Source organism: Tamandua tetradactyla, chromosome 7 (assembly GCF_023851605.1).
Source record: "Tamandua tetradactyla isolate mTamTet1 chromosome 7, mTamTet1.pri, whole genome shotgun sequence".
Taxonomy (NCBI): domain Eukaryota; kingdom Metazoa; phylum Chordata; class Mammalia; order Pilosa; family Myrmecophagidae; genus Tamandua; species Tamandua tetradactyla.
The window spans coordinates 99,569,672-99,588,280 of record NC_135333.1 but is presented as its reverse complement, the minus strand read 5'-3'; the positions used below and the strand labels follow the sequence as shown (position 1 = coordinate 99,588,280).

General features: G+C 37.4%; 1 pseudogene; it reads right to left on the bottom strand.

Annotated features, from left to right (window-relative positions):
• Positions 1-7,744: 7,744 nt before the first annotated feature.
• LOC143689892 (ADP-ribosylation factor-like protein 6-interacting protein 1 pseudogene) lies at positions 7,745-8,301 on the bottom strand (annotated as a pseudogene).
• Between the last annotated feature and the right edge of the window lie 10,308 nt (positions 8,302-18,609).

Below are 18,609 nucleotides of genomic sequence, written 5' to 3'. Positions count from 1 at the left end.
TTATTTGTGTCAGTCCCGTGCAGGTCTGAAGCTTCCTACAAGTGCCACTCAAATATCCAGGCTCCTTCTATCTCATGATTCTACTGTCCCCACGGCCTTCTATGGGTCCTCTAATCCTCCAATCAATGAATGAAGAAAAAATGAAGGATTATACAGGATATTTTAGTGGTCAGGCCAAGAAATGCTATATCTAACTTCTATCCACATTCTGTTGGCTTAGAATTAGTCACGTGGACGCACCTAGCAGCAAAAGGCCTGAGAAATGTTATTCTCCTACATGCCCAAGAGGAGATGAAATGATGTGGGGAATATAAATATCTATGTGTATTCATTTATTCCTCAGTCTAAACATCCTACTGTTCCTAAAGATAGTTTCTTTCCTGGCAAACATTCGACTATGTTTTAGACAAAGTAAAATGCTATAGCTACCATGGAAAATAGTTTGAGGATTCTTCAGAAACTTAAGTACAGAATCACCGTATGACCTGCCAATCCCCCCTTCTAGATATATATCCAAAAGTATTGAAAGCAGTGATTAGAACAGATTTTTGCACACCAGTATTTTAAGTAGCATTATTCACAATTGCCGAAAGATGGAAGCAGCTCAAGTGTTCATCAACAGATGAACAGATTCACAAAATGTGGTATATACATATGCAATGTAATATTATTCAGCCATGAAAAGGAGGTTCTGATGCATGCAGCAGTAACAATGAACCCTGAAGACATCAAGTTGAGTGAAATAAGGCAGAAAAAAATACAAATATTTTATGATCTCACTGATATGAAATAATTAAGAGTTAGCAAATCTACAGAGTCAGAAACTAGAATGCAGGTTACAAGGGGCCTGGACGGGGGTAGGGAATGGGGAATTAATGCTTAATTGGCACAGAGTTTCTGTTTGGAGTGATGAAAAGTTTCGGTAATGGATGGTGGTGATGGTAGCACACATTGTGAATATAACCAAACAACACTGGATTAAATATTTGAAGGGGATTAAAGAGGGAAATTTTAGGTTGTATATATGTTACTGGAATAAAAATTTAAAAGAAAACCCATGGAACCATACAACACAATAGCGAACCCTAACGTAAACCATGAACGATTTCGTTAATAGTATAATTGTAGCAATATTGTTTCATCAATTGTAACAAAGTGCGTGTGGAGTGAGGTATATGGGAACTCTGTATTTTCTGCATCATTTTTCTTAAACTTAAAACTCCCCTAATTAAAAAACCTTTAAAAATACTCCAGAGCTATTCTGAGGTCTTTGGTTTTTAAATTTTAACAGAGGTTAACTGACTGACACATATTAATCATTAGTATTCTACTATCACCCCACAGTCCAAGTATACGGTTTCCAAACCCCAAGTGTGTCAAAACTGTATTCTTGTCAACTAAGTTACCTTCCAAGATAATAAGGAGAGAAAGTGTCCAGAGAGAAGGATCAAATGAGCCTCTTGGTTAACTCCCAAGTTTCCTGTTATGTCCTCCTTGATTAACTTGGGAAATAATTACATTCCTTGTAAACTGTAGTCCTCATTATCTGCAACTATTTTTTTTAATCTGGCATAATTAAAAAGAATTATTTTATTAAAATATACCAACTGAAGGTCATAGAGTTGACAAGGGACATTTATTCTTCTCTAACCTTTCTCTGATGCCCCGAAATGCTATTTAACACTCAAATTCCCTTTCACTGCAACATCGAAGCATCTAATTCGCTGTTTATATTTTATTTTCATAATGAAGAAATTGTAGAGTCTAAAGTGTACTAAATTATATAGTAATGACTTTTGTGGAAATAGTTCAATGGGAAGGTAAATATAACCAAATATACAAAATACTGTCAATTATTAAAGTAAAATGAAGAATATTATCCAAGGCTTCAGATAAATAGTAAATTCATGAAATTGTTATTCATGGAACTGTATTTAAAATATAGTTACACTTTTAATTTCCTTTTACAATGCAAAGATTTTCATCCAGATTTCATATTGAAAATAAATTCATTGATGCGTCATCAGACAGATTGCATATTAAGTATATTAAATGTCAAGGCTTATTATTCTAGTTTCATTTGAAAAACAAACTTTTCCGTAAGGCAAAGGCAGATCTTGATGAGATAATAGTAATTGCAGCAGAGGATACATTTTTGTTAGAGAAAATGACAATGTTTTTTCTTTAATGGGTAAGATTATTTATAACTCTATGGAAATATTAGCCAGAAGTTGTTAGAATATATTTTAAGCAAAAACATCTATAATCAGTAACGCATTCACTGTGTTTCTGACAGTGGTAACAGCTGTTACTTTTTCTTCTCTCTTGATAAGACATCAAATTCCAAGGCATGACTACTTAATCATATCACACAAAGAAGAATGTAGTTACCCACCTGATTGAGACAGTTATTCAATTAAGCCAGAATTTTATCAGTTTTTCCCTCTCCTTTCATGCCCTTTTTATGCTCAGGCCTTTTATTCATGCTTTCTTGATTCTTAGGGACTTCCTATTGATTATTTCTTCTTCTGTTCTTTTATTTCAAAAATTTATAGGTTCTCTCCCTTCAGCACTTTTAAACCTTGACAATAAAATACCAGAATCCCTTTTCCTTCCTTCACATTCACACTTATCTAATATTCAAGATCCCTACTTAATTTTATAGCCAAACTCTTTAAGGAGAAATTGAGAAATTGACACCCCCTCTCCACTTTCTCACCATGATTCACTCCTCACTATGCTATAATTTTATTTCTATTGAAACTGCCCATGCTAAAGCAAACAAGGCAATAGATATGTTTTTGCTCTCTTATCTGACTTCTATCAAACCTTTGATGATTTTAATGAATCCTTACTGTTGAAACTCTCTTACATTGACCTAAGTAACACCATTTTCTGTCACATTTCATTCCTTTTCATTTTCCTTTGTAGGATCTTCCTTCTCTGTCCTCTTCTCAAGTATTGGTATTTTCCATTGTCCAACTCCTTACTAAATATCTCTAGTTGTACACCACAGAAAGAACTTAAACTCAATTACAAAACCCAAGTCATTTTTTCCCCTTCTATGTTCTTTATTTCAGAGAGGGCACTGCCATTTAGTCAGTTGTTCAAATCTGAGCCCAACCTTTAACCCCTGCTTTCCCCTCCCTTTCCAAATCCCATCAGTCACTGGGTCCTATTGGTTTTCTCCTCACTTTGTATAGACTAGTCTTCTTCACCATGCTATCTGCTTCCTGTTTAGAACTGGTTTACTGCGATGGTCTCTAACTAGTTGCCCTGTCACTCAATTCTATTCTCCACTCTTCTTCAAAGTTTCTCATTTTTATATATGATCGTGCCACTCTTGTTCTCAAAAACCCATCAATATCTCTACATGAGAAGATAGCTAAATTTTTAGCTTACAAATCTTCCATGAATTGTCTCCTACTTTGTGCATCATTCTCAACTCCCGTTGCTCCCAATCATCACTTTTACTCCAGCCAAATGGAGCGCGTGGATTTCCTTGAATGCGTAATACTGTTTACTTTTCTTAGAACATCATTTTCCTTCATCCATTAAGATAAGCTAGAGCATCACTTCCTCCATAAAGTGCTCTTTGAACTTATCCCATCCCAACCCACACCCCTAGTCTTAATCTCAGGTCAATTTAGATTCCCCTCTTTTATGTACCTGAAGCTGCCTATACAAACTTCTTCCTAACATGGCTTAAATCAAAGTAAATTTGAATCCTAGATTTACTTTTACTTCTAGATTCTTGGTTCTTGAGAGACAGAAACACACCTAACTTAACTCCATCGAACTAGAACCAAGCACATTATTTGGCTGTACGAACGAGCAATAAAAGTTTGTTGAATGAATGAATGTAGTCCACTAAATGTTTTTATATAAATATATGACCAACCCTATTGTAACATAAGAACTCAGAATTGCCCTGCACTCAAAATACTCTTTCATAAAGCCCATCTAAAGGTAGGTTTCAGTTTGATCAATTCTTAGCAAAGAAGTCTTAGTGTACTACAGAAGGCATTTCATACATTTTAGAAGCTTTTATTTTTTCTCATTTATGCAATTTATCACATAAGTATATGCTAATAGAAAAAATATGAACTTGGCTTATACATTTGGTTGGTAAACACTTGTGCAGGCATGAATATAAAAATCTGTGGCCACCGAAATGACCCATCTGGTCACCAAAATATCCTGATCCAAATAGTGAAGCAGAAGGACAAGAACTCCCAGAAAATCTGACTACACTGTTACAAAGAGAGGGGTTCCTGTCAGGAGCTCTCCTGCAAGAACACCCAGTTAGGGGAGAAAGTCTATTTCACAGGAAATAAGGGGAGCATTTGAATTCCTGTAAGCAAGGGTATTCCTAAGGCATGAGAAAAGAAGCCCAGGACAAGCCCAGGACAAGCTCAAAAGAGAGGACCTTGTCTTTCACATGCCTTGGGGTGAACTTTTTGATAGGAGGGCTAACCTCTAAAGGAGAGCACCAGCCAATGCAGAGCCAATTTACAAAGACTGGGAAAGGTGTTTTTAATTTTGGTTTGTTTTTGTTAGCTCCAGGAGCACAAGAAAATCTCTTCCATATCACTAGCTGGATACAAACTTAAGGAAGAGACAGCTCATGATTAACATTTTAAAGCACTAAAATGTACAGTGTGCAACAAAACATTACAAGACAAAGAAACAAAAAAGATGGCCTATCAAAAGGAACAAAGTGAAAATCCAGAAACCATCAATGAAGAATACCAGACTTTGAACACAGCAAACAAAGACTTTTAAAATATGCTCTAGGAGATAAAGGGAAGCAAAAGGAAAGAAAAGACAGCAGGAAAACAATAAATAAGAAATAGGAAAATCTCATTAAAGAAATTTTAAAAGCACCAAACAGAAATACTGGCACTGAGGGTCACAATATACGAAATGAAAAATTCCCTAGAGGATTTAAAAAAAAAAAAAGAACGAAATGTATGGTTAGTTTGGTTATTTGTTTACTTGACATTATCTTGCCCTCCGTGCCTGACAATGCTAAGCTTAAGAGCTGAGTAATAATTCTATTTATATTTATATAACATTCAAATTTAAAAGCACTTTCAATTAATTTTCCTCTTTGAAATATTAGTTTGTTAATTTTATTTAAACCTTCTGAGTCTTTAATGGTAACAACAAGACATAAAATTGTAGATGCATTTTATTTATATCAAAAATTAAAATCCTATTTTGCTGAATATCTTTATATATATATATATATATATATATATACACACAGACACACATTAAGAAATCTTCACACACATACAGTCCATACATGATGTATAATCAATGGCTCACAATATCATCATATAGTTGTGCATTCACACCATGATCATTTTTAGAACATTTGTATCAATCCAGTAAAAAAATAGAAAACAAAAAAAAAATACTCGTACATCCCATACTCTTACTCCTCCCTTTCATGACCACCAGTATTTCAATCTATGCAAATTTTTACCCTTTGTCTCCCCCATTATTTATTTATTTTTTATCCTTATTTTTTTACTCATCTGTGCATAAATGACAAAAGGAGCATTATCTGAATATCTTTTTAAAAATATCTTCACCTTGCTTTCAAGTTTATTTATTTTTAATTAAGAAAATGATCTGTCTTGCGCTTTACAGAAATTTTAAATGAGCTTTAAGTTATTTGTGTTCTATGAAATAAAAACTAGGTATACACAGGAAATACATAGCCCTAATCTGAAATATTTTAATCACTCATTGTGATGATCTTCAGCTCAAAATTATTTCCATGAAGATCATCTAAAAGAAACTAACCCACCCAATATTTTTCTAATAATTTTCAAAGCAGCGGGGGTGCAAGGGTAGAATTCTCACCTGCCATGCAGGAGACCTGGGTTTGATTCCCATCCCATGTACATCCCTAAAAAAACAGACAAGCAAAACAAACAAATAAACAAAAATTCCACAAATGGTGCTGCAGTAACGAGATACTCACATGGAAAAATAATTTGTGACCCCACCATATAGCACACACAAAAAAATCTCAATGGAGCTATCTGAGATTCCTTTGTTATTTGTTTATCACAGTAAATTATTTCTACTTACTAATGTAAAATATCATATCATTCTGTTCTTTGTTTTTAATTTCCAGTTTGTAAAATTTTTCTGGCCCTCAGAGGTTCACTTCTACAGATTTCGACTACTCTAAATTTCTAGCTACTAAAAGTAAGAGAAGGTTTATAAGATTTCCAAGGAGTTGCAAAATCTTTGTGGACCAGAGGCCAACTACTGTCGCTCAAATCTGTTCTAGCAGCATCCCTTGCAGTCTTCAGAGAAATGTCTAGGTAAAAAGTCAGAAGTCTCTGTCTCTACCTCCTACTCAAAATGTGTGGGGACCATAAAATGGAAATTTTGAGGTTCTCCTCAAAGGCTTATTCTGGTCTTGAAAGATTAGGAGGATACAATTATCTTCTATTGAAATGACTTGTGACTAACACTGTAGCAGGCAGCCCCTGTTTGCCCAGGCCATTTCCTCTCACAGCAGGCAGGCCCCTGTTTACTTAGGCCATTTTCCCTTTGAGAAGTCTCCCAGGCTCCAATGACGACTGAAACTGCATAGGACCGGGTACTTGCCCTGGGAACATTTGAAACTGCACGTAGGCAGGATAAGAAAAATTCATGTAGAGACCCCACCCCTTCTGTACATAGGGACGTAGCAAAGCGCTTCCCTCAAAACCCTGTGACAACCCCTGTTGGGAGCTTAGAATTTCAGAGGCTACTCAGCTGCGCATTATGGCCATAGACTAATAAAACCTACTTCCTGAAACTTCAGAGCCCAGACCCCCATTTCTACATAATGTTCCTGGAGGCTTGGAGCCTTGTTCCTGGTTTCATGCAACAACATAGAAACAGTTTTGTCCTTTACTGGCCACTCTTGGAGTTAAAGTCATGGACATAAGGCTTAACCTACTATGTGCTTGAGTTTCAGTCAACTGAAAATTTGAAATTAAGACATATTAAAATCCAAAATACAATTTTGGGGGAGTCTGCTATTTAAAAGCCTCTTGAGGATTCACTAAATTGAACTCTATGTGCAAGGGAACAAAAGCTCTAAGCTGCCAGAGTCCATGTTTGAGAGAAAGGATCAATGTTTCCTAAAATTGCTAAATTTCGCACCAGGAAGAAACCAACACTATTAGGATACGGAATTAGTTTCATTTTATTCTATGGGGATTCTTCCCCAACAGTTAGGAGAGAGAATGATTAATTGGTATCTTCATCAAAGGTGGTAAAATTGGTCTCTGTATTCATGAATTCATATTCATATTCATGAGACAGTTTCTATAAGGAGGTTGTGGAAGCAGACAGTAGAACCAGCTTTCCGTAGCCACAGACCACCACCTCGCATCTGCTAATTACCAAATGTCATCACTAACTGTACTAAGAGGGTAAATTCACCACAATGATATTTTAAAGGAAGTTGGCTAAAAGCAAGCATTCAATTAACCCTGGGTAAAAAAAATCAAAATAAGTCAGTGCTTACTAAGGCATTGTCCTCAGAAGTGCAACTGACAAGAATGCACCCGGCTAACTTGATGGGAAGATACTATGCATAAAGTCTTACTTAGCAAGTCTGAGTTTCTATTAACTAAGGTCAGAATAAGGGAAAGCAGAGAGCATGGTAGAAACTGTGCCAAGGGACCCTGTATATCCATTAATCACATTGAACAGGATGCATTATTCATTTTTCTTTCTTTTTGTTTGTTTGAGAAGCTTTGGCCATTCCGATGTGCTTTGAATTGATTCCATGTTGGTTGCCTACAGGAAGCAACAGTAAGAAAATCATTCTAATGTAAGTGAAAGAAAGGTTGTAGACTTGCTGTTCCACCCAAGCAACTGCAGCAGGAGAAATGATCATGGTCACAAAATTCATTTTTGGTTTTTCTTCCTTTAGTGTGAAGAAGACTTTCCACCAGCCCACAGATCCCCATAGAGTTTTTATTAGATTGCTGCAAATTTCACAGAATCTTTCTGTTCAGAGGCCCATTTTTTGGAGCCCCAAATTCTAGGTGCTAGAATGGGGACGAGGTAGTCAACCACGCCCAAAAACAGGACAAAACAAGAAACACTGGACAGAACACCAGACACTGCACCAGTGGTGAAAGGTGGAAAAGAGACTCTTTCCAGCAGGATGACTTCATCAGTCAGCAGCATTATTTCTCCCCATCCTTGCAACTGTTCATCAGACTTGCAGACTGCAGCCAGCAGGGTGGTGCTGCGATGCTCTCCCTCAGCCATCGTCCCCAGGTGATGTCATCACTTCATTTTGAAGCTGCTCCTTATTTTGCACCATTGCAATGTTCTTATGTCATCTTTTCTTGAATGAAAGGAAAGCAGTAATTGTTATTTATAGGCTTTAGGTTAGTGTTTCACCTTCCCTCCTGTCTTACTGTTGAACCTAAACTCTTGAAACCTAGTAAACTTATTCTTACTCCTAGTTTAATTCCAATGCTTTAATACTTAATTCCGAGAGGGATTACCACCCAAAATACATTTATAATGCATTTTATGTTTTAAATTGTCTGTATGGCTCATATAGCGTTAGCCATGATTAATGTGAATTGATACAGTCACAAATGGAGACTGTGTGCTGGGGTGTGGAATAGTTACATAGTCAACCACTATTTATTGATTTCTCCTAAGGACCAGGCACTGTTAAAGGCCCAAGGGATTCAGCAGTGGACTAACAATATAAGCATTATATGGAATGACAAATAGTGTTTTACATAATGGTGTTCAGAATTGAGGTTTTCTATTTATTTTCCCTATCTTAATATTCTTTTTTGTCCCAATTTCTTAATATATTATTAAAAATATTCTTTATTCTGATGCATATTTTTATGATATCAAATCATTATGGAGTGAGGTATAATATAAATAACTAAATACAATTCAAAGCGCAGCTGTATTTTCAGCATAGACCCCATAAAGAAGTTACTCTTTTCTTTAGAGTGAACAGGAAATGAGCTTTCTTTTGCCTCAGCACATTAGCAAATGCAAAGCGCTCAGGTTGGAAATCAGAAAGTCAGCACCCAGGACCCAGAGCTAGAGAAACCATTCCCCGGATAATCAGCAACATTTTTACAGAGCAAACTCTTTACAATGTTACTTTATATTTTTAAAGGTTGATAGTTAAAGTGAACCACGAGGGAACAATCAGCCAAATCCAGGATATGAAAAATTCTGTAGGACACAAATGATCCAATTTCTTCAATAAATAAATGACAAGAAGAGAAAAAGAACTGCTTCAGATTAAGAGAGTTGTAAGAGACAGCAGCCAAATAGTATCTGTCCTTTTCACAATCCTGATTCAATTCAAATTGGCTGCAAAAATATGTTCATGAGAATGACCAGGGAAAATTGAACACATACTGGATATTAGATATGATTCAGGAAACATTGTTCGTCTTTGGGGTGTGATAATGAGATTGTAGTTACGATATTTTTAAGGCCTTATATAAGAGATATATGTTTTCTTATTTATAGAAATAATGACATAATATCAAGGATTTATTTAAAAATGTTCTAAATATATTCATTTTCTTTTTACAGTTTAAACATAAGTAAAAAAATAAAGTGAATCTTGAATCACAGTATATTTCTGTTAGGAATTAAATGGCTACAAATGATATTTGTCTCAGCCTGGGTTCTTTCAAAAGTATCACCTGAGAGAAAAGATTATTTGAGAGTGGTTTATTTGGGAGTGTAATCCCAGGAGACAGGAGTGAGAGTCAGAGGGAGTGAAACAGGGAAAAAGAGAAAGTCAAGACAGGAAAGCATATTCAGTTGGCTACCACTTTTGAATGACAGGGAAATCAGTCCTGCAGGACCATTTGAGAAGCCTCATGAAACACATGTCAGAATCAACATGGAAGAAAGAAACAAGAAAATGTTTATCAGTCAGCTCCCTTCCTTGTTAGTGGAGGACTAGACCACAGGACCTGAATGCATGGAGAATCCCTGTGGCTATTTTATAACTCGGCATAATAGAAGCTCTTGGGCAGGAAGCAAGAAGTGTACAGTATTCACCTGAGGCAACATGCTATTAGGTTGCACCCAAGAGAAGCTGGGTAAAACCTTCTTGGGAACAAGTCTCCACAGCTGTCATGGTCAGGTTCATGTGTCAACTTGACCAGGGGGTGGGGCCTGGTTGTCTGGCCAGGCAAGCACTGGCCTGTCTGTTGCTATGAGGATATTTCTTGGACATAAATCATGATCATGCTGGCTGCATCCACAGCTGATTGCAAATGGGGAGTGTCTTCTGCAATGAGTGATGCTTAATCTAATCACCAGAAGGCTTTTAAGGAAGATTCAGAAAAGACAATCACTCTTCCTGGTTCAGCCAGCCTCTCCTGAGAGTTCATTGAGGACCTTCATTGGAGCTGCCAGCTCGCAGCCTGCCCTATAGACATTGGACTCTACATCCCCATGGTTATGTAAGACACTTTTATAAATTTTATATTTACAGATCTCTCCTGCTGATTCTGTTTCTCTAGAGAACCCTAGCTAATATAACAGCTAAGCTCCATAAAAAGATTATAAGTGGTAAAAAGAGTTGTCCTGTTATGGTTGCTCTCTTGTATCTACCACTCATATCTGATTTTGCCCTCCATTTAGTCCAGTCAGTTGGGGAATCCCCAATCACTGCTTGATCCTCATCCTAAATGTATTATTCCCACTGGATAATGTGTTGCTGTTATACCTGCCCAAATTTATGGCTTGGTGGATTTGATAAAAGTCAGTTCATGGTGAATAGCTCTGAATGCATAGTCACTTGAATAAGGCATGTAGTGTCTCATAGACATGGTCTCTGTAATTCTGCCAGAGTTGTTTTGCCAATGGCTAGTAGTCCCATGGAAAAGGCTTGGCTTGGCTCTGGAACCAAAAGCCATACTGTAACTTTTGCCAGAAACTGCATGAAGTATCCTTATCCACCATGAATATTTCTAAGTAGTATCATAAGGTCTGACAGGGCAGCTTACCTCACAGTCCAGCCTACTGAGAGCGCTCCCTTATTCTAGGCCCTGTTTGAAGCTGTCACCCATCAAAATCACCTAGCAAGTGAGTTAGAGCAGTATTCAGAGCAGTGTATGCTGCCTCCAAAATCCAGTAAAGCCCACCAAGCACTGTGCCTCTTTTTTAGGGGTAAGGGGATGTAAGTACAACAGTTTGTCCTTTACCTTAGAGGGGATATCCCAGAAAACCCTTTACCACTGGACTCCTAAGGTGATGTGGAAGTCAACTGAATTGGAGGGGAAAAGGAAATCTCCTACTTTCTGGTATGCACGTATCTTACTATATCATCATAAAAACTTTTCCCTTCCTGCTCACCTATTCTAGTTTGCATCATGTCATTAATGTAATGGATCAGCATGATATTTTGTGATCTGGGCAAGGCACACTAATTTTCATTTCGGCTTTGCTGCTTTTTGTGATATATGCGTCTATTTGCCTCTGCTAGTTAACTGCTACTCATGGACTTTGCTATTCAGGAATCCCATCTCCTATTGATAGGACAGAGCCCAGTTCCATGGAAGTTCTCTGCCGACCTCAGACTCCTCTGTAGAAAAGCTGCCATCAAAGATACTGATGCTTCCTCTTCATTGCAATTCTTATTGCCTTAGTGAAGAGAGTGTCATCTGGGCCAACCAGGGAGTGATGGTGTTTCTCTGGTTTCACATAATAAATTCATAACATTTTCATCTCCCTGAGTCTTCTGACCCCTTTCTCAAGAATATGTCAAGGCATTTCTAGCATCTTCAGTTCAATACAGTAAACCACCATCATGTCCAAGCCTCAAAGATTCATTTTTGCAAAGTAGTATGAGCAGCTCCAGGTATCGTTCGTTACTGGGACAGTGAATACTGAGCCACAGGCAAGTGCCCTTGTAATTATAAATTTTCCTTTATTCAGCCTTATATTCTACAACCTTCATCCAATACCTTCTCTTCGGGACATAGGCCTGACCTAGTTATGTGCCTGGCATCAATGAAGGGTGGCAAGGGGGTGAATCTTAAGAGCGAAAGTGTCCTCATTTAAAGCCTCAGGAAAAGGCAGGCTGCTATTCCCTGGCGGCTTCTGCTAGTACAGAAGGTTCGAGGTAGAGATGGGGCCTGTGGGTTCAAGACCCTTAGGCTTTTAACTCAAGTATCTCCATCTAGGTCTCTGGGTCCCACTCTTTTCCAAACAGAAACCTGTCAAGGTTGTGAATCCAGTGTTCTTTGCACTTCTGCCATCTGTACAGTTAGATTCTGGGCTTGGTATTCTGCTGATTTTGGGATTCAGGAGTTTCCTGGTTTCATCATAAATGGAGACTTGCTCTCTGTATGCTTCCAAGCACAAGAGGAATCAGAAACAGTTCTTGTCTGTCATCTTAAATCCATAAATTACTTGTGAAATTGATTCAGAGCATTGCTTCAGGTCTCTCTGCTCCCAATTTCTTGTTTCTTGGAGAAAGCTTCTCCAGACTATTATGATTTATCCTATTTTTAACACAAAAATGGTCATATGCCTTAACTTCCCCAAAGTACTTCTAAGTCCAAACTATCTTTTATCATAAAACTTTACTGAACATTTTGAAATAACATAAGAGAATTATGCCTGAGAAAATAAAAACGTAAGATATAAAATATCATTCCTTCTATGTTGTGTTAGTTAATTTTTTTTAATAAATAAAAAAAATATATTCCTTCTAGAACCCATTGACCATACTCCTGATCTAGGGGAAAAAATACTCTTTGTAGATTATAGTATTTAAAAACCTAAGCAGTATTTATCTTAATGGCTTCTGCTACTGAACTGATCCAAATTCTTGAAATCCTTAGGAAAGATAGGATGGCACTCAATGCCACTACTAGCCAATGAGGTAAATTTCTGCATTTGTGCAGGATCATGGCTCTACATGGTTCTACCTTGTATCCGTAAGTGGCAACTCACTGCTTTACCTTTTTTCTTTTATGCATGGGCAGGCACCGGGAAATGAATGCTTTAACTTTTATTGTTCTATTTTCCTTTGGCACAATGCTTATTAATATGCATATTTCTCATAATTGGAAAAATGTTCGTGGAACAAGAAGTCTAGGAGGTTATTTTTCTTTCTCCAAATTTTCTACTTCATCAAATCCCCATTGATTTTCAGACACATTGTTATTTTATGTATCCCTAAAAAACACACAGCTGATACGTGCTTTTATAAAATCAATGGTAAAGTTGTGAGATATTCCCGCTTGCAAAGATGCTAAAATGTGTAAAAAGAGTCTCACAGAATCAAAGAAATATCTGCTTAAATTTAATGTTTCTTATGTTTTAGAAAATTGAAACTTTTAAAGACTAAGGTTTGCCACAATACAAATAATTTTATAAATGTCTCCTTCAATAGCTTTTCACTTGCTTCCAACTAAAGTGTTCAGGTAATCTCTAGGAGAGCTTGGAAAGCTTCCTAAGCAGTCACTTTATAATTATATAGGACCTGTGCTAGTGGAAAAAATAACCCTCAGCTACACAGCAGGAAATTCTTACTCTCCACTCATGAATATTAATCTGGAGGCCTTTCTTGATAAGCGTCAAGGTTTGGAGTCTTTACCTTAGTCTCTTAATTTTCAAAAAGTCACCAAGAAATTCATTCTTTTTCTCATTCATGAGAATTTCTTAGACAGGTGTCTAAGAAAGCTATATTAACAAAACAACAGGCATTGGTTATGCCTATTCTAGATGTGTTTGCTTATTCAATAATACAAACGTTTCCATTTATCTATCTTTTGATAGACTATGATATAAATTGGCCCTAATGTCCACAATAATCCTGCAAGGTAGGCCTTATTTTATCACTTTTACAGGTGAGAAAACTGAGGGATTGCAGGAAAAAATTTACCCATGGTCAAGCAGCTACTAAACACCCAAACCAAAATTCCAAATCATAACTGTTGTCTTCAGAACCGTCATCCAGAACAGAGAAACATTCATTCATGTTTGTAAACATTGTGGAAAATCTGTTAGTATTTGTATACTTCGGATTGTCATTTTGTATTTCAATTTAAGAACAGAGTGTAATTAACCGTAGAAGTGAAACTACCAGACTGAACTTTCAAATAGTTGGTTTTTGCTTTGTCCTGATTCCATGTTCTTCATGGAAGGGTTAACCTGGCATCAGCTATTCTAACACAGACAAAAACAGACACCCAAGTGTGGTTTTAGCAAGCTGTAATCAAGATGCCTCAGTCTATGATAACCAAGGCATGCCATTTGAGTTGTTAGAAAACTCACACATTCTCTCCTGGGATTCTGAAATGTGAGTGAAATGGCACAAGAATGGACCATCAGAAGGAGCTTACTCATTCCAGAGGGGGTGTTCCTTTTTCTTTAATTGAGAATTCCATTTTAAAAAGAAAATATGGTTCTACCCCAATAGACTCACTCAAAGAGGTTTGGAAGGTTCTTATTTTTTAAACAAATACTGGTCACTGACATGTGAGGATGCAGGTGACTAAGGAACCCAGCAAATGCATATTAGAAGGACCTCAGCACCCCCACCATGGAGCACTTAGGAGGCAGCGGTGTTGCACCCAGGCTCTGTCCCAGGGGAAGTTGTCATAGATGTTTTTTGTTTTTTGCTTTTTTTAGTTTTTTTCACTGTTCCATAATTTATTTACATACCATGTGTGCCAGTTTGAAAGGATTATGTACACTAGAAAAGCCATGTTTTAATCCTGATCCATCTTGTGGAGGCAGCCATCCCTTTTAATCCCCATTCAGTACTGTAGGTTGGAAATTTGATTAGGTTGTCTCCGCAGAGATGTGACATACCCAGTTGTGGGTATTAACCTTTGATAAGAGGGAGACGCTACTCCACCCATTCCAGGTGGGTCTTGATTAGTTTGTTGGAATCTTTAAAAGAGGAAACATTTTGGAGAGAACCAAGAGAACCCACCAGCCAGTGACCTTTGGAGATGAAGAAGGAAAACACCCCCTGGGGGAACTTCATGAAACAAGAAGCCTGAAGAGAAAGCTAGCAGACATCACCATGTTCACCATGTGCCTTTCCAGTTGAGAGAGAAACCCTGAACTTCATCGCCCTTTCCTGAGTGAAGGTAACCTTTTGTTGGTGCTTTAATTTAGACATTCTTATGGACTTACTTTAATTGGGACATTTTCATAGCCTTAGAACTGGAAACTTGCAACTTAATAAATTTCTCCTTTTAAAAGTCATTGTTTCTGGTATGTCCCATTCCAGCAGCTAGCAAACTAGGACATCATGTAATCATACTAAGTATGCAATAAATGGTTCACAATATCATCATATAGCTGTGCATTTAACATCACAATTGACATTTTTTCTTTTTTGTGAAAAATAATATATATACAAAAAGCAATAAATTTCAAAGCACATCACAACTATTAGTTGTAGAACAGATTCCAGAGTTTGGTATGGGTTACAATTCCACAATTTTAGGTTTTTACTACTAGCTGCTCAAAGACACTGGAAACTAAAAGAAAAATCAATATAATGACCCAGCAATCATACTCATTTGTTAAACCCTACCTTCTCTGTATAGCTCCACCATCACCACTGATCTTTCTATCCCACTCTTTAGGGGTATTTGAACCATGCCCATTCTAAATTTTTCATGTTGGAAAGGGCTGTCAATAATGTGGGATAGGGGGATGGGACTAGCTGATGTTCTGAGGAAGATGGCCCCTCTGCATTTTAGGACTTATCTGGTCTAGGTACCCATCTGGAAGTTGCGAGTTTCTGGGAACAGAGGGAAAATTCTTAAAACACAGTCAAGTATTTCAGGCAGCTTGGTCCTTGATTTTTGTTGGGTAGCTCTTTAGTCTTTCTGTAGACTTTTTAAGGCTATCATGATCTGCTTCTCATAAACTGCTTTTTCTTCTTTATATTAGGCAGAGTCAGTTCCTGTTGCTGGCAGTTGACAAATTCTAAGCAATACACAATTACAACCCTCAATGGCTATTTATTTCTGTAAACACCTACTGTTTTTACAGTCATTTCACATAACTCAGCATCAGTGCTCTCTAATTCCATCCGAATGTTGTCTTGCTAGCTTGATGGTAAACTCCTTGGACATTTCTATTATTATTCTTTAGAGTTCTTTCACATAACCTAGCACAGGGATATTTATTAAAGAAGATCTCGATAAATAAATTGATGGAAAGATTTTTAAAATATATTAAGATGGGGTGGGCCACGATGGCTCAGCAGGCAGAGTTCTTGCCTGCTATGCCAGAGACCTGGGTTTGATTCCCAGTGCTTGCCCATGCAAAAAAAAAAAAAAATATATATATATATATATATATATATATATATATATATATATATACATTCCAATTTCTCCCATATGGAAATGGGAATATGTATACTATGACTCTCTCCTTTGTATGTTGGCGTCATATTTCAGGTCCAGAGCCCAAGGAGAATATATATATATAGGCATGATCCAAGCCTATTTCATAGAAAACCAACAAGAGTATTGTGAGTTCTGTATAAATATATACAGACCTCACTATATATATATATATATATATGTTAAAATGGATAAGATAGCAAGGGATGGGCTCAGGGATAAGGCACAGAGAGGAAATGAATTTAACGATCAGGAAGTGCCACAGTAGAAGTACAAAGCTTTTTATTCCTTATGCACTGCTTCAGCCCACTCATGACTGCCATAAGAACACAGATCTGCCCTGGTGAGCTATACAGACTAACAATAAGTACATTTAAAAACAAAACAAAACAATCATGCTGATCATGTCAGCTTGTATTTACTCAAACTCTCTCTCTCTTACATTAGGAAAAAAAGCTGGACTTACTGGATACTCATTGAATAATGAATCATCAACACATTTTTTGCAGAAATATATCAAAAGTTTCATAGAGTAGTATTCTCTCCTTTCATCAGCATTACAGATTATTGAAGTTATTAAGGAAATAGCCAGGAAGGAAACAATAATTTCTTATTAGGTACTGTTCTAACTTGTAAGCTGCTGAAAAGTGATATCTAAGGCCATGAAAACATCCAAATTAAGACAAGACTATAGAAATGTCCAAATTAAGGTATCCATGGAAAGATACCTTGGTTCAAGAAGGCCTATGAAGTTCAGTGTTTCTCTCTCAACTGGGAAGGCACATGGCAACATCTGCTAGCCTTCTCTCCAGGCTTCTCCAATGGCTTCCCCAGGGCTCTGTCCGTTCTGTTGGCTCTGTCAGTTCTGGTGTTCTCAAGCTTTTTCCAAAATGGTTCCCTCTTAAGGGCTCTGGTAAGCAACCCCACCTTGAATGGGTGGAGACATATCTCCATGGAAATCATCTAATCAAAAGTTACCACCCACAATTGGGTGAGTCACATCTCCATGGGAATAATCAAAAAGGTCTTACCCAGCAATATTGAATGAGGATTAAATACCTTGACTTTTTGGGGGTACACAATAGATTCAAATGGGCACATTCCACTCTTTGAACCAGCAAAAGATGAGTTCTTATGGTATGTATGAGTTTTTTCTTTTTATTTCTTTTTCTGGAGTGATGCAAATGTTCTAAGATGATCTTGGTGATGAATATACAACTAACTGATGATATTCTGAGTTGTTGATTATATACCAAGAATGAACTGTTCATATGTTAAGAATGTTCGTGTTTGTATGTTGTTATGTTTTGTCAATAAAAATATATTAAAAAAAGATGCATTTTCCAAATGCAAAATACATTCATTCCATAACAATATCAAAAAGCCTTAAACCATTTAAGTAACAATAAAAATACAATACAGAGTCAGAGACTGTACAAAATCTCATCAAATTCAGCTACAGGCATGGCCTGTCTTAAGGTAGAATTCTCCTCTGGCTCTAGACCTGAAATTTGCTGCCAACATACAAAGGAGAGAGTCATAGTATACATATTCCCATTTCCATATGGGAGAAATTGGAAGGAACACAGGGATCACAACACCCAAGCAGTTTTGAAAACCTGCTGGTCAAACTTCATTAGATTTCAAAGCCTGAGAGTCATTTATCTTTGGGGCCTTGGAAAGTGGCAGTCACACCCTTTCCAAGGGCCTTTGCAGTGGCCAGCCTCTCTCTTAATGCAACCTGGGGGAACATTGAGAAGACCACCTTTTTCTCGGCTCCATCCTCTCCAAGCTTTGAGGCAACACCCAGGATCTCTGCCATCTCCAGGACACACATTCAGCCCCTTCATGTGGTGGTAGCCGGGCTCTCCCCAATACCCAGTGAATGTGCTCCACCTTCTCCAAGGCCTGAGGCAGCACACTCTTCCTGAACAGCAAGGTGCCTTCTGGGCAAACTCACTCTCTCCAAGTACTTGCGTGAGCCCACTCTTCTGGCTTAAGGTTTCCTGGCTTCAGACCTTAGCTTCCATGGTTCTTCCTGTGAAGTTATTTTTCCTCCAATTTGTCCCTTTTCTGTCCCGCTTAGTCCAGACTGGCAGCATTTCTGTCTATACACACCTCATAATACTCTTGTTGGTTTTCTATGAAATAGGCTTGGATCATGTCTATCAGACAAAGGACTTTC